General features: G+C 40.7%; 1 protein-coding gene across 2 annotated transcripts in view; it reads left to right on the top strand.

The window, feature by feature from the left end:
* The window catches only part of TSNARE1 (t-SNARE domain containing 1), a 453,286-nt gene extending 442,705 nt beyond the window's left edge, over positions 1-10,581 (top strand). For both annotated transcript variants that reach the window (XM_058832855.1, XM_058832854.1), the window contains exon 13: positions 9,600-10,581. The gene's annotated coding sequence lies outside the window, so the exon portion shown is untranslated. The remainder of the gene's footprint in view (positions 1-9,599) is intronic.
* The last annotated feature ends 7,063 nt before the right edge of the window (positions 10,582-17,644 follow it).

The raw sequence follows: 17,644 nt of genomic DNA, 5'->3' as shown, positions 1-17,644 counted from the left end.
AAATATTTTTCTATTCTTCCCTTCAACCTGTGGGTTTTATTTTATTCATTTTTGGTGAGGATGGCAGGAGAACATACATATTGGAGGACAGGGTTGCTTTTCTGTGCATGAAGAACATCATGGGGAAAACAAGATGGGAGTTGTACCCGTGCAGTAACTAAAGAATTTATAAAGCTTTCATTAGATGGGTCCCAGCACAATCTAACATGAGAGTTGATACTTCTGCTTATTTCCAGTAATGCTGTCCAAGAAAATTAAAATAATCTGGATTCCATATGAAAATGGGAAGAAAGGGGAGGGAGGAAGGAAGGAAAGGAAGGAAGGGGAGGAAGGGGAGGGAGGGAGGGAGGAAGGGAGGAAGGTCAATCTAAATTTCAGGGCAGATTATAAATAAAGGTTTCTTTCTGACACTAGTGATTGCAAGACTCACCTATCTGGTCACTGAAAATTTATTTATAGAAAAATACACAAGGCAAACTAGAAAAGCCTGTGAACATTATAAGGTAGTACAGAAATATTTGTTTCAGAATTAGAATATTTAAAAAAAAATAAAAAATATGATATTAATGTCACTGAAGTTTAGATAACTAAACCTGAACTTGTCACTTGATGTTCCCTTTCAGGATAATGCATAGATATTTTTTAAGCTATTGAATAGATATGTTAAGGATGCACCAGACTGTCCTCTCTCCTCTCTAAAGAGAAATGAGGGTGATTTGTGTTGATCTGGTGCATTTGAATTTGAATGAAAATAATCTCATCCATAATATTCCATGTTGACTGATCTGGAGCAGTAGAAAAGGGAATAAACATCCACTAGGCAGGGTATTTCACCCACCTACACTGGAAGAATGGTGGAAGAGATCAACAGGAAAGTCAACTCAGCTATTTTTACCCTTATTTATGAACAGCCCACTAAGGTCCAAATGAGGAGGTGTCCAACAGATTTATCAAGGTTATCTAGAAATATCAGAGTGAAAGCCCTGACATATGTGCATTTTCCTGCCATAAACAGGGATCAGCTGCATTAGTCTCCCTGGTGTCTACTAAAATATCTCTTTTCTGATGGGATTAGGGTTTGCATTAATCCAGTACTGACTGCTAGAGTGCAAGCAAAGCAAACGTGTGAAGCTTCCTTCCACCCTGTGCCTCAGCCCTGGCACCATCTGTAGGGATAACACCAACATATGTATGTAAAACCAGCATCACCCAGAGTTAACAACAGCTAGAGCCCAGATGGATGAAGAAAAAAAAAAAACCATTATATTTAAATCTATAGAATTTATTACTTCTTTTTTAATTAGCTCTCTATGCAGCAATTTATTTCCAGTGCTGTTCTTAATGAAAACATTATAAGTTGCAGTTCTATTTCCAGTGTTAAGAGTTGTATCCATTCCATCTCTGTCCTCATTGACTAAAAACAGTTTTGTTTCCTTCATAGTTAAATAGTCTTTAAAAAAATTATCTGAAGAAGGTACTTCTCGTGTTTAAATATGCATTGCTGCTGCTCTGAAAACCCCCATCAGTGTGTGAGACAGCAACTCTTGTAATGCAAGTGTGTTTTTCTTTCCTGATAGGGAACCTTTTCAGCTCTTATTTTCTCCAGTTCTACACAAACCACGTTATTCTTCCTCCAGCTCCCTTTCAGCAGAACTGGAGCACGCAGCTCCTGCTCCCTTAGCTGGAATAGTTTAATGCCAACCATTTTGTGTGTCTTCTGTGGGCTTTTTTAAGGTTTATTTCCAGTAACACATGAATGAGAATTTAAGGGTTTCTGTCAACTTTTACAGCTGTGATTTGCTTGCTCTGTAGCTAAAAGCAGCTGCAAGGTGGAAGCCTGGTATTTCCCCATGGCAGGTTCTCAGGGATGGTGGAATAGTAACGAGGCACTGGATGGGCACGGAGAGATTTGCATCTTTGGCAGCCTTGGCTGTGTACTCCAGTTCTTAAACATCCATCTCCTTGAGTGTCTCCTGCAACCAGACACATTTTAACAGAAGTCAGCATTTTTCCTCCTGATACTTAATCCAAGAGGAAAGTCAAATGCCAATAACTGCTTGTTCCCAAAAAAACCACAAGATCTGCCACACTGGTGCAAATGGACGACTTGCCAGGTCTGCTATCTAATCTCTCTTAGTGTCTTAGCTGGCCAGTGTTTTATGTCTCTCGTTTTTACATTATCCTGAGTGCTTCCCAGAATAATTCCACATATTCATGAAGCTGCTTTTCTCTCTCCTTCCTCCCTCCCTCCACACCTCACGAGTTGCCAAATATGAGCCCTGTGCTGCTGGGGAAAGGCAGTAGCCACTCACACCAGAAAAAGATATGGCCTCTTTCACAGAACCTTCTTGCAGCTGAGCAAAGTTACTGCAGCTTAAACTGCAAAGTGAGCCCATGGATGAAGAACAACAAATGGTATTTTCTTGGTCATTCTGTCACTTAGATTTAGATCACACATTGTGAGAAATTTTAACCTTTTTGTCAAGGGAAAAAAATAAAATTGTAGCCCTCCTCTGTACCTCGAGCCTCACTCTTCTAAGTTTCAGTCCTCAGAAAAAGATGATTCCAGATAAATTTCTTTAGTTTGTTACTGGGATGTTGAGAAGGAAATCCCAAGGAATGTTGTGAAGGAAATGACAAGGATGTTTTTGTTGAGAAGTCAAATCATAGAATCGTTAAGGTTCCAAAAGACCTCTAAGATCATTGAGTTCAGCTGTCCTCCTACCACCACCACCACCACGTTCACCACTGAACCAAGTCCTCAGGTGGTTATCCAAACATTTTCTCAAACACTTCCAGGGATGGTGACTTTACCACTTCCATGAGCAGCCTGTTCCATTATTTTACAGCTCTTTCCATGGCACAAATCCTTGTAATATCAACTCTAAATCTTCTCTGGCACAGCTTGAGACCATTTCCTCTTCTCCTGTCATTTGTAACCTGGCAGAAGAGACTGACACCCACCTCACTACAATTTCCTTTCAGGTAGTTGTAGAAAGCAATAAAGTCACTCCTCATCCTCCTTTTTCTCCAGGCCAAACAGGGGGACAATGCTTCCACAAGAAAAGTAATATTAAGAGAAAATGAGTACACATTTCTTTGGAGGAAGCATCTTCTGTGACTTGTGACCATGAGAAGAAGCAGGACCTTATTATTAAGTGGGTTTGATTATTTCTCTTTCCTGACTTGCTATAGTACAGGAATGCAGTTTGTGCTTCAGGTAACTCCTGAGGTTTCCTGTCAGAACTTTCTGGGAGAACTTGTTAGAACCCTAATTTTAAACCTCACACAACCTCAAAAAATGCATTCAGGGGTTATATCAACTGTATCACTCAAAAAAAAAAAAAAAAGTTGCTGGAGGTTGAAAAGGAACTTTTTCTTGGATTAAACATTGTCATGTTAAAGAACTGTGCAATGACTTTTCAATCATTCCAAGCTCTGCCACGCACAGCGGGCTGTGAGAGAAAAAATGAGGTCAGCTCACTCATAAATAGATTTTCCCCTTGTTTTAATGTGATAAGACAATGCTGCTGAGATTCGCTCTTCACTTGCCATTTAATCAGAGCTGAGTTTGCAATGTCATTACCCGATGTTTCACATATTCAACATCAGGTAATTTAAAAATCTTTATGCAAATGGCCCTGCTACTTCTATAACAGCATTTGTTTTTAACAGGTTAGGCAGAATTACTCTAATTCATTACGTGTCACCTCCCAGGCACTGGGCATTCCACCTTTGTGAAACGAATTTTCTCATGAACCTGGAAGTTCAGCTGGCAATACTCACTTCTGAAATGTGGTATCACCTATTACATCTCTTGCCATTATCATGCCATCTTCTGCAGTTTTTCCTGCCAGGTGCAAATTCTGAACTGCTGCAGACTTTTTTTACAGGTCTATAGGAGTACCAGTTGTACTTAAACTTTGTCATGTACTGTGCACTGCTAAGATAAATCTTTAGGGCTCAGACATAAATGCACAGGGTAAATTCCTGCTGGGCACATGACTAACTTAAAAAACACAAAAATGAAAAATATTTGGGATTTCTTTTAGTATAGTGAATCCCAAGGAACTGACTTGGATAGACAACACCTTTCTTGGCCCCCCAAACGGTGCCTGGACTACAGGCTTGGGATTTACTGCTGGGGTTTTGTTTTGTTCCCAGTATCATCTAATTCCTTGGTTTAGTTTTGCTTTAGGATTAAGCCACACTCTCCACAAAACACACCTTGTGGTGGTCCCTGAAAGATACCCATGCACTTGTATTAATGTCTTTATCTAAAACTCCTATTTTAATAATGATCTGCAGATGCCAAATTTGAAGAACTTCATATCAGGGCCAAAAATACTCTGGACTTCCAAAGGACCTGGATTTCTAAACAGAAAAAGAAATTATTTCAATGAAGTTGAATCAAAAGTGGCTTCTGGGAACCATTGATGCCATTAAGAGAATGCACAGGGGGAAATAAAAGTGTAAGTGAATATTAAGCAATATTGCACGGGGTCTATCATCACCCTGCCATCTCATTTGTTTTCTGACAGAAGACTCTTGGGTTATTAGGTCTGTCCTATTTTAAGGAGCTGCTGTTAGAACTCCAATATAAGCAGAAATGACCAGTGTGGCTGAATAAGAGCAGCAGCTTTCCTGCTGTGGGCAGTTGTACACTAAAGAAATTCTGTAATGAAAACTGGACATCATTTGCTTCCGTAGAAAATTAGTGGGCAGGATTCTTTAAAGAGATGAACTTTAAATGATGAAACAACAGTCTTTACTGAAGGCAAAATCCCATCATCATGTACTACACTTGAAAAAAGGCCCAGCTAAAGGCCTGAAAGGTTTGCAATGTCAGTAATGTAATTCTCAGACTAATCTGCTATCTGATTAACTTCAGCTTCAAAGAGGCAGGAAACACCACAGGTTTTCTCAGTACTGTGACCTTTTTCTTCCTTTACTTGTCTTTTTTTTTTTTCTTTTCTATCCTGAAAATACATCATTAAAATTTATGTATATAATAAACCCTTTCTATCAGGCCCATGTGGAAACCTTCATCAAAGTGATCAGAAAGGGTTTTCAGAGGCCATTCCCCACCACCACAGATGGAAGAGATTAATTTCAAATGAGTTAAAGATCAAATTGCACCCCAACTGCAGAGAAAGGTTATCTGACTTAGGGTAAATTTGATGTTGATGCTCAAAGCAGCTGATCTGTTGAATCCTGAGCACAGAAGCAAAGTATATTTACCATATTGTCAGGAAGTGAAAATCAGAATATTAGCAACTACAACCAGAGATTTCCTGCTTTCCCTTTAATACTCTCTCAGGAGTTTCAGCAATAGAAAATTTAGATCCTCATGTTTCAAAATGCAATCCCTACTATCAGCCTCTCAGATTAATTTAGGTTCTATGTTCATTCATCATCATGACTGAGAGGATGTCAGGAGATTTCAGCTCTGTGATATTTGGAAGCTACTTCACAATGTGCATCTGAAACTCTGTAGAGTATGCAACAGGTTCAGAGGAAAGCAGATAAGTATACTGTGACATGGGTTTAATTAGTGTAAATTTGCATATGGGATGGTTTCAGTGTGAAAACATCAAAACACAGTAGTGCCTTCGAAACGGGTTCATCAGAACACTGAAAAAAATCAAAATAAGAGAAAACAAAATTGACTTAAACATTAAAATTAAAAATTAACAAAATTGAGTCAAGGACTTCCAATTTCCTTTTGGTGGGCTGCAACTCAGGATACCTGTGCTGAGGGTCCAGCATTGGCACAGGCTCCCTCCCTGCTCGAGTTTGACATGTTAGCAAAGAGCCTTTAAATAACACTAATAATAATTTTAATGAGCTTTGGATCATCTCACTCCTATTACTGATGCAGAATTGGTAATTTTGTGGGCCACCTTCAATCATCTCAGTCAGCTTCTAATGACTGTCAGTGTTTCAGACTTTTAAAGAATCATTCAACCACCCAAAACCTCTGCATATATAATGGTCATCTACTATTAATGATGGACTGTGATTTACCTGGATGAGCCTTCTCCAACAGAGAAGTTCATTGAGATTTGACTCTATGAGAAAGTCTTAAATCCATCTAAATTTGCAAATGCCAAAGGTTGTATGATCACAGCTTATTTACACAGTGTGATATGAGTCCTCATATTTGCCCAGACAGAGATCTCACTTGATTTGAAGCTGCAGCAGGTAGGGACAAATTAGTTTATTACTCTGGATAATTTATCTTCCCGTGAGACCACCTCTTTAATTCACAGCCAGAACAGCCCAGACTAAATAAATGAGCAGAGTCTAAACTGCAAACCCCAAAGAAGGGAAGGATGCTTCTCTGGAGCTGAGGAAGGCTGGAGGACGGATCCTTATCTCAGGTTCCTCTTGCAGCTTAGAGCTACCACTCAGCTGGAGCAGCTCTTCACAGTCTGTTTTACAGTTCTCAGTACAGAGATATGCCAGCTTTCATAGAGGCATAATTTTAGCACCCTGATAGCAGCAGAGTCCTTTTTCTATTTGCCCTCTCTCTTTATGTGTGAAGAAAAAAAATCAGGATAAATGTATCTGTTTCCTTTTAATGATTATGAAAATAATGTAAAGGACTCACAGAAATACAGACAAATCCTCAAGTCAGATGCCTTTATGCCAGAAAAGTTCCCCAGACATTAAAAGAATCCTAGGATATATTCCAACATAATTTTAATTTATTTCTTTCTAAAGATTGTTATTTAGTTCTCTATTTGTATAGCAACTAAGACTGTATAGTCCATGCGTAGAACTGCTAAACTCAGCATAATTATTTCTACCCAAAAAGTAAAAAAAACATCTTTAATCAAAACCTAAGAGCTTGACAGAATTCAAACTCTCTTTCAGTAACTCTAATTAATTTTCAACCTCAATCAAACCTGAAACATATATGAAATCTGCTAGGGTTTTGGGCCAGAATATCTTTCAGGCAGTTTGTGTCTGGAGAATCTCTCTTGTTGCACTCCAAGCCTGCAGATTACCTATTTCTCATTCAAATGGCTTTCTCAATGTTAAATATTTTCCCTGCCTGCAAATCAAAATTCTGAATCCCCCGTAGCTGCAGAGCCTGTTAAGAGCAATGGCCTGGGTTTGGTTTCATGTCCCACCCATGTGCTCTTCATCCCAGCACTTGGAGAATTCTGTCTTTTTCAGAATTCTGTGTTCTTTTTCTCCTCTGTGTGCCTACACAGGAGCTCTCTGACACATCAGGAGAGGCTGAGAGAGCTGGGACTGCAGCCTTGGGAAGGGAAGGCTCTGGAGGAACTTTCCTATCTATAAATACCCGAGGCAGGGGGATAAAGAGAGTAGAAGCAGGCTTTTCTCAGTGATTTCTACTGACAGGTCAAAAGGCAGTGATCACAACCTGAAAAATATGAGAATTTTCATGAGCACATGAAAACACTTTTTTCTTTCTTAGTATAAGATTGACCAAACAGGGAAATGGGTTGCTGAGGGTTGTGGAGCCTCCAGCTTTGGAGCTATTCAGAATCCAACTGGACACAGCCCTGTTCACCCTGCTTCATCTCCAGAATCACCATTCTGTGATTCTGTAACTTGAACAGGTGGTGAATGTTGTTGAATGGCACCTGTAGAAATATGATAGGATTCTATAACTCCACAAAATGGTTTGGGTTGGAAGAGCCCTTCAAGATTCACCTTAGAGCCTTTCCTCTTTAAAAAGTGCTGGGAAATATTAAATAAACAGAAAAGTGACAGTGGTTCCCAAGTGGGAGGAAAGTTTAAATGGTTAGTGGTGTCTAAAAAGCTTTCCAGAGCTTTTTTACTTACATTTACTTACATGAGTGGCTTGAGCAATTCCTCTCACGACATTAAAAGGACTTTGGCTGCTGAATTTGTACAGGTAAATTTAGATAGCAACAGTGAACTTCTCTGCATCTGAGAAAGTCATTCTGAAGAGCCCCTTGCAGTTAATGAGAGTCAATATCAGCCAGTGAAATTTAGGTCAATGTGGAGCTGATTATTCAAATGATCCCCACCCTAAAAAACATAAAAATCTTTGGCTGTATTGATTAGATCTGTAATTACTGTAATAGGAGCCTGGAGCTTGGGAGTCATTCTACTCAGATGGAGGTGCTTACACCTTAAATTAGCTGGGATGAATGTCATCTTCAGAAGGTACCCTTCCCATGAGAGTGTTTCTATTGCCTCTTGGAGGTGTTTATGTCAATACAATGCAGAAACCTCCATCTCTGCTTTGTATCTGCAGCACAGCACATAACGGACATCTGGTTTCAAAATATTATCTGAACAATCTTATTATGAGCAGTTTAAAAATTAACATAAGTGAAAATGTTTTCTTGTCTATATTTGGCTATCTGGTGTCTGATCATGGTCTATTTTAGCACCTTGTGGGTTTGCAGTAAAGCATAATTAAAACAGTGTTTCTAAGGCTTTCACCTGTATTAAAAAAAATTAGAAAAAAGAAAAGAAGTTGTTGTCAGTTATGTCTTTAGTAATAATAACAACAAACCAGTTTTTCATTCCTTTCCTCATCCTGGATAACAAGTTCAACTAGATTTTCTTACACTGCATGTGTACACATAGCACTGAGGAAGCAGAGGTAGAATAAACACAAACACTACAAAAGCCTGCTGATATATTTCATATATTTTCCTACAAAAGCTCAGGTCTGTTTCATAGGTGTTGAGTGCAAAAATACAATCTGTGTAATCTCAGAAGTGCAAACTCCTGATCTTGGAGGTGCTATCCTGCTGCTGATGTCTTTCTAAAAAGTTTCTTTTACAGTAATTGGAGAGAAACAGACTCTTTCATCAAAAATTACCTTTTTTTTTTATTCTATTAACTGTCTACATGAATAGTGTAAATATTTTATCGTTTAGATCTGTATGTTTTTGATCTCTAATTAGACATCTACAAGTTATAATGAGTTGTTCCTAGTCAGAGGAAATGCCTAAGGTTTTAATTTTTTCATTGCATGGAAAAATGGGAAACAATACAATACAATTTCTCAGCTGTATTCTGTCCAGCAAAGTGCACAGTGTCACTCTCTGTCTTCTATTCCTTGTCCATTTTTCAGAAAAATATATTTTTGAAATGAAATACACTTTTCTTTAGGTACAGGAACTGCTGGCATTGAAGAGAACACAAAATTTACTCTTTTCATTGCTGCAGCAGGTTATATGCTGTATCTTCTTGATGAATTTGTTTTTTCTCTATTCTCACTCATAGAACAACAGAACCATAGAAAAGTCTGGGTTGGAAGGAAACTTAAAGTTCATCTTTTTCCAACCTCTCTGCCATGGGCAGGGAATCTTTCCCTAGACCAGGTTATTCACTGCCCCTTCCAGCCTGGTTTTGAACATCTCCAGGGATGAGGAGTTCACAACCTTTGTGGGTAATCTGTCCAAGTTTTCTCATCCCTTCCAGTTCCACCATCACCTTAGACTGGAATCAGTGAAAATACACTTTCCTGAGATTAACCTGCTTTGTTGTCAACTGTGCCACCCTTTCCATCAGTGACACTTCTGCACCAGAAATTCTCTGGGGATCCTGTGAATTCTCAACAGCTCTTCTTGGTTTTACAGAGCCTGTGGTCACCCTGGGAAGTGGAATGGATCCTCAAGGCATTGCACATTCAGGCCCCACCTCCGTGTCTGCATTACTGATCACGTCGTATTAAACCTGCTATAAACAGCAAGCACTAATTGTATGAAAGAAAAGCTAAGTTTTATACTGTGTGTTGGTGTCATTGTGAATAATTTGGCCTATATTTGCCTCTTTCATCATAGGCATGTCTTACCTTATGTTACAGATTTTAATTATGTCCCCTCTGTCTGGGGAATTCAGTTTCTTTGCCTCCAGATTTGCTATACAATGTGCTGTAAAATAAGTAGCTGTTAATTCATCTCTACTGTTTGTGTTTTTAACATGCTCCTGGTCTCCAATTCTGCTCATTTAAAACCGTAAAAGTCAAGATGTTTGTCTGGTTTGTTTTTTTTTTTTTTATTATTATTATTATTTTTCCTTACTGGTTTTGTATGTTTAAAAATTAATTTAGCTCAGATTCCCCCACTGTGCACTGCTGCTTTAGAATTTGCTCTGCTGGATCTGAGCTAAGCACTTCCACAATTACATGTGCCACTTACAACACATCAATTAGATGCTTATTTGATCCCACTGTATGCACAGAACATCATATTTATTCATGGGAAACATCAGTGAAAAAGCAGGACAAATAAACAAAATATACTATTACCATATTTTGGCGGCCTTTAAAAAAAAAACAAGCAAGATATCTCATGAAGAATGCAAAATCTTGATTTAGACTTCATTTAATAGGTTTCAATGCAACCAACATTTGTGATTTTGTTCCATTTTCATCCACAATGTTTTCTCCTGACAACATGACTGAAAGTGCCATATAAATTAATCTTTAAGTGTGTTGTGTATTATAAACACAGTTTTCCTCTAGTAAATAAAGCACTTAAAAATGGTTTTAATTAAAATGCCATAGGAATTATTGAAGAAAACTAAACAAAATTATATATTTGTTAATCTTTAGGAAAAGTAAAATCTTTTAGCAAAAATATTTCTTACCAGAAAAAAAAAAAAAAAAAAATTACCTCTATATGTTATGGGGCTTTGGGTACTGCGGAGTTTTAGAAAAGAACAACAAATATTAAACTGGATCCTCACCTGCACTGATTTCAGTTACATGCTCCCTTTCCAAAGAGCTGACACAGCCTTTCACCAGTAAAGGCTGAGCATAGAAAATGCTCAGAGAAATCTTGCAGATGTTTAAGCTCATTCAGGGTAAAAACTGTGAAGCTTCTTAAATCAGTACAGTCAGGTTTGGAGAAGAAACACAAGTCACAGTTTTCGGTGGCTTTTCTTTAGATATGTAAAATCTACCTAACTGGATTGGTATATGTTACATTAAATATTCATTAATTGCTATTAAGAAAAGCTAATGAATAGTGATAGCCTTCTTCTTTTTCTCCAGCCAAAGTTCATGCTGGCATGAAATTAAAAATTATGACACCTAGGGCTTTACCTTACTACAGAGAGTTTACTTCTGAAATAGAACTCCCTTCTTCTCTCCACCACAAACTGCACACTGCCTCCATCAGCACATTTGGCAAATCCTGCAGAGATGAAAATAATTTTCATCCAGTCAGTGAGAGCTGAAATGAACCCAGCTCGTAGCTGATTGTGAGCAAATATTTTGAGAGCTTCGAGCTGCCTGTGAACAAGGGATCCAGGACAAACAATCCTTGCCCAGTCACTAATCCCATTCATTAGGAGCTCAGTGATTACCCCATTAGTACGACTGAGCTTTCCCTGAGCCAGCTCACACAGCAGATCATTTGGCATCGATGACCCAGGTAAAGAATTTCTCTGCTGAAACTACAGAGGTTGCCTGGCTTCAAGCAAGGAGGAAATCATGTGGCAGCTAAGAGGGGCTGTTGTGTATTATAGACTTGGTTATAATGGTAAATGTCATTAAAAAACCCCAAACATTTCATCAGGTCATTATAAAACAGCATATTCTTGATAAATCATAGAATTAGAAAATGGTTTGGTTTGGCAAGGACCTTCAAGGATTGTGTAGTCCAAGTCCCTGCCACAGGGACCTTCCTCTAAACCAGGTTGCTCCAGGCCCTGTCCCATGTCCCAGCCTGGCCTCGAACACTTCCAGGGATGGGGCAGCCACAGCTTCTCTGGGTGACCTCTGCCAGAGCCTCACCACCCTCACTATAAACAATTTCTTCCTTATGTCTAATCTAAATCTACCCTCTCCCAGTTTAAAACCATTGCCTCCTGTCCTGTCACAACACACTCTGCTGAAAATAATCTCTGAAAAGAATCTCTGTCCTTCTTATAAGCTCCCTTTAGATACTGAAATGGTGCAATAAGGTCTGTGCAGAGCCTTCTCCTCCCCAGGCTGAGCAGTGGAACACCAGCAGCAGCCAGAGGAGAGGAGTGAAAATGTTTGAGAGGAGCAATTCTGTAGACACACAGGTCAGTGAAGAAGGAGGGGCAGGAGCTGCTCCAGGTGCTGGAGCAGAGATTCCCCTGCAGCCCGGGGTGCAGCCCATGGTGAGGCAGCCGAGCTGCTGCAGCTCCTGGTGGGACCTGTGACCCTGTGGAGAGAGGAGCCCATGCTGCAGCAGGTTTGATTGTCCCCACAAGCACCCCAGAAGTGCTCAGCTTGTTCCTGAGGGACTGCCCCCCATGGAGGGGACCACACTGGAGCAGTTTGTGAAGAAGTGAAGCCCATGGGAAGGATTCACAATGGAGAAGTTCCTGGAAAACTGTCCCATGTGGAAGGGAACCCACACTGGAGCAGGGGAGGAATGTGAGGAATGCTCCCCCTGAGGAAGGAGGTTCAGCAGAGATGGGTGATGGAGTGACTGCACAAGCCCCATTGCCTGTCCCTCTGTCCCCTGAGGGGGAGCAGACAGAGGACTGAGGAGCAAAGTCAAACTCAGGGAGAAGAAGTGAATGGGGGGAAGGTGTTTTAAAGCTTGGGTTCATATCTTATCATCCTGCTCTGATTTCATTAGTAACAGATTAAACTAATTTCCCCAAGTCCACGACAGTAACTGCTGAGTGATCTCAGCTGATGGGTACAGAACCTTGTTCTTGGCCTTGTTTAACTTCACACAGTTCACATTTCCCAAGCCTGCCAAAGTCCCCCTGCCCAGCATCCTTTCCTTCTCATTTATCAGCTCCACACACCTGCAGAAGGCTGCACTCAGACCTGTTGTCTGTGTCATTTACAATGATATTAATTCATGCTGGCTCCAGTATGGACACAACTCGTTACCAATCTCCATTTGGACAATGAGCCATTGACTGCAAGCTTTGTCAAAACTGCAACTGAAGATTTGTTTTCTATTTCTTTAGTCACTTCATGGGTACGTTTTCCTTTGCCCTCCTCACAGAAAATATATGTAACAATGCCATTAAGCAGCTGTTTTTGTTACTGATGATTTGGGAGAAAATACAGGCACAGTTTCTTCTTCTTTACAATATCTCTGGCAGAGACATGGAGCTCAAAGATTTCCAGCAGCAGGCAGTTCATTTTGGCAGATCCTGCAAACCACCTTGGTGTAGAGGGTTAATTGGTAACAAATAGGTGAGAATAAGATATGACAAGGGAAAATTCTAATAAAACCTCTTTGCAAAGGCATTATGAGGAGTGAGAGCATGCTGGCAACAGCGGAAGAGAAGTTAAAAAGATCATGACAAAATCAATTAAAAAGAGGCACATCAGAGGCATAGTGAGCCAAGTACCCAGTTCAATTATTAAGTTGTCAGGTCCTCTTAGTCTGGAGTGGAATAGGAAACAGTTTTTCCTCTGGTGCCTTAAGGACAAATGTGAACATGAGGAAAGAAACCTGTTTGGGTGCCTCATGCTGCTGCTGACAAGCCATGCAGGAGTCAGAAATTTCTCAGATCTGAGACCTTTAAAAATGACTGTTTGCCAAAACTGAGTCCACATATGGAGATAGTTCTCAAAACTGATAGTGTTGCACATACCATCAACTCTTCAACAGTTTCTTGACCTTTTCTCCCCTTTTATGACACACATGAAAAAATTTTACTGTTTATACAATTCCAGGAGTCAGACTTTGATGATCCTTGTAGGTCCCTTCCAACTCAGGTTATTCTATGATTCTGTGAAATCTGCTGTGCTGGGAAAACAGATGCTTGAACTAAGCAGGAAGAAGCCTTGAGGAGCCTTCTATGCTTTCATCAGAACAAGGTGGGGCATGAGGACAATTCTACTGCCTCAGCTCAATGCTGCACATCACTGGATATTCTGTCTCCAGCACTGGCAAAGAGAAGTAATAGGAGACAGAAAAAGTACCTTCAATCTTTTCTCCTTAATAATCTCACAGTCTTCAATCCTAATTTTTCCACTGAGGGGATTTCCTCATTATTGTATAGCATGAAAACAAGTTTCAAAGATCTACTACCAACAGGGAAAAAAAAAAAAAAAGAAATTCGCAAAATCCCAGGGTTTGCTTTTGATGTTTTGAGTTTTTTTTCTCATTTAATTTGGCTCCTACTGCTATAATTTCATATCCATTTTTTTCTTCTATTGACAAAAGGTGTTGACAGTCTATCTCAATACACTCTTTCTACCTCACCATAATTTCATAGCCTGTTAAACAGAGGATATAAACCCCAAAGAAAGAAGGTTTAGATTAGATATTAGGAAGAAATTGTTAATTATAAGGGTGGTGAGACTGTGGTACAGGCTGCCCAGAGAAGCTGTGGCTGCCCCATCCCTGGAAGCGTCCAAGGCCAGGTTGGAGAAATCTGGTCTAGTGGAAGGTGTCCCTACCCATGGCAGGGGGTTGGAACAAGATGATCTGTAAGGTTCCTTCCAACCCAAACCACTCTCTGATTTTATGATGACTTTTAGACAGCCCCATCCAGCTGAAAGGAGTTCCATCTTTATCCTAAGCTGTTTTGTGCTAGTAGGGGACCTGTTGTCTCCTGTGCATGGTGCATTTTGATCCAAAGCCAACTGAACTTATTGGACATGTCAAGCATTTTATTTTGTTCTTTCACCTATTTTTAAAATTTCTTAGGCAAAAACCAGAAAAAGCCACAAAACTGAAAAATGCAGTGATTGACACATTTCTACACTTTAGCATTTCACGCCTCTAAGAGCGGATGGAGTGAAAGCGAAGAGCGATGGAGCAGGTCAGCAGATCACTCTCTAACAACTTATTAATCTGCAGTTCTGTCAGTCCAAGGGGACTTGAAGCACTGAAAGTGGCTGCAATTCATCCATTTAGTTTAAGTGCGTTAACCCACATAATGAGGAGCAGTCTCTTCCAAGGCAGCAGCCCAGAGCATATTAATGATGCCTCACATGGAGTCTGGGCTGTGCTTCTCATGTGCTCACTCATTACAGGCTTCCACACCGTGGAGCTGAGCTGAACCTAATTAGACCACAAAGAAATATGGTTATAATTGGTCTGGGGCAGCTCAGTAATATGTAATAGGGAAATTTAATTGGCTTCTTCTTTGTTTTAGTAGTTCTAGAATTTATCGTTTGCTTTGGAGATTGAGCCAACTCCACCTCACCTTGCCATGGAAAGCAGATGAATAAAAATATGATGATGATTAGTAATTTGGTTGTTGATTATACACAAAGAAATTCACAATAAAAAACAGGGATTCTTGATTCTTGGATGCTGTCAGTAACTGGAATATCAGGTTTAAAGGGTATCAGATAGCATTTAGAAAATGAGGTAGGTCATTGTTGCTTTGTAGTCTTTGTTTCAGTGTAATGGGGTTATGCCCAATGCCAAAATCTCTAACCATCATAGCTAAAAATTACAGATATATGTAAAAATTAAATTAGAACCTAACACCAAGGTGAACATGAGTTTGGTTGATGTAAACAGAGCAAGGAAGGTCATGTAGAGATGTTCAGGAAAAATGAGTAGGAAAATGAATATCTAAATGACATATTCTATTCCTTCCTTCCTTCCTTCCTTCCTTCCTTCCTTCCTTCCTTCCTTCCTTCCTTCCTTCCTTCCTTCCTTCCTTCCTTCCTTCCTTCCTTCCTTCCTTCCTTCCTTCCTTCCTTCCTTCCTTCCTTCCTTCCTTCCTTCCTTCCTTCCTTCCTTCCTTCCTTCCTTCCTTCCTTCCTTCCTTCCTTCCTTCCTTCCTTCCTTCCTTCCTTCCTTCCTTCCTTCCTTCCTTCCTTCCTTCCTTCCTTCCTTCCTTCCTTCCTTCCTTCCTTCCTTCCTTCCTTCCTTCCTTCCTTCCTTCCTTCCTTCCTTCCTTCCTTCCGCCCTTCCTTCCGCCCTTCCTTCCTTCCTTCCGCCCTTCCTTCCTCCCTTCCTTCCGCCCTTCCTTCCGCCCTTCCTTCCTTCCTTCCTTCCTTCCTTCCTTGAGACCATTTGAAAAGTTAAAAGTGACTTTCTTCTGCTCCTGAAGTGGAATATTTGATGATTCAGAAGTAAACACTATTAAAAATGAATTCTCACCTCCAGTGAGGGAGTCTTACCAAACACTTGGGGAAATTCCTCAACATCCAATCTTGAAATCACTTTTCAAAATGTTTTGCTTGAATTTTCAATCTCCCATTGCAACTTCTGCCTGGCTGCTTTGCTCCCTTTGACAGCCAAATGGGATCTCTCAGTGCTCAAGAATCACAAGAGTACAGTAGGATACAGTGAATTATCCCTGTGCTGAGTCTCCTTTATATTTCAAGGGGAAAAAGCCAAGAAGTCCATGACAGGCATAGCTGGAACATCCTTTTCCATCTTTGGTTCACACAGCTTGTAGATGTGAATGAATGACTTTGTAGCAGACATTTACTGGATAAACCTGGGCATTATATGGGTCACAGCTGCCACAGCACTGTGTCTCAGGAGGTGACACAGCTTAGAGACCCCTCAGGGTCTGGAGGTGTTTGTGTAGCTGCAGAGGTGCTTCCATGCAGGGTGCAGTGACATCTCTGCAGTACTTAAAGTCTGGAGGAGAAAGGAAGCACCTGTAGAGACAAACCAGGGAGCCCAGGCGACTCTGACTGGTGCTGGCTGCAAAACATGAAAGCAGGATCAAAAAATCACAGAATGGTGTGGGCTGGAAGGGATCTTAAAGGTCATCTAGTTCCAACCCCTCTGCCATGGAGAGGGACACCTGCCACTATCCCAGGTTACTCAGTCTCATCCAGCCTGGCCTTGGACACTTCCAGGGATGGGGCAGCCACAGCTTCTCTGGGCAACCTGTGCCAGGGCCTCACCAGACTCACCATCAAGAATTTCTTCCTAAAATCTAAAACCTCACCCTCTTCAGCTTAAGAATACCATCCCTCATCCTAGCTAATCATGCCCTTGTGAGAAGTTCCTCTCTGGATCTCTTGGATCTCCTTCAGGCCCTGGAAGGGGCTCTTGGGTCTCCCCAGAGCCTTCTCTTCTCCAGGCTGAGCAACTCCAGCCATAGCAGAGGTGATGCAGCCCTGGGATCAACTTAGTGTCCTTCTCTGGACTCATTCCAACAGGTCCACATTTTTCTTCTATTGGGGGCCTGAAATTTGGCCACGGTACTGCAGTAGGGGTCTCACAAGATCTGAGTAGAGTTTGCTGAAAAGAGACCCCAGGAGTAATTAATGCAATCCCCTGTCTAACTGTGGCACTGACTCTGTAGTATCCAGCTTGCTGTCACATTAGATAAAGAAAGAAAATGAAGCAAAAAAGGACTCAGTGGAGAATGTTGAGGCACCAGAACAGCTCCTAGGATTCCTGACCACCAGGCAATTAGCAAAAGGCAGAAGTTTGGGACGAGTGACAGTGCTGACAACAGCAGGCAGGAAAACATCGGGCAGGCCTGGGATGTCCTTTGTCTTCTGTTTCCTGGCTTTATGATTCCACTGGGGTGTTTCTGACATGCTCAGCAGCAACGCCAAGTGCTGGAAAACCTGTGCCAGGATCCTCCAGTCCTGCACATTCCGAGCACAGACTCAGCAATTCTTCAATCTACAGGATGGGTTTAACGCTCGTTTTCTTTACAGGTAACTTGGATTCACTGCTGAGCCCAGATTTACCTTATCTTACTTTAAGCATTTAAAAATGAGCACAGCCACTTTCAGCTC

Source organism: Poecile atricapillus, chromosome 2 (genome assembly GCF_030490865.1).
Source record: "Poecile atricapillus isolate bPoeAtr1 chromosome 2, bPoeAtr1.hap1, whole genome shotgun sequence".
Classification (NCBI taxonomy): domain Eukaryota; kingdom Metazoa; phylum Chordata; class Aves; order Passeriformes; family Paridae; genus Poecile; species Poecile atricapillus.
This window is presented reverse-complemented; position numbering and strand designations above follow the sequence as displayed.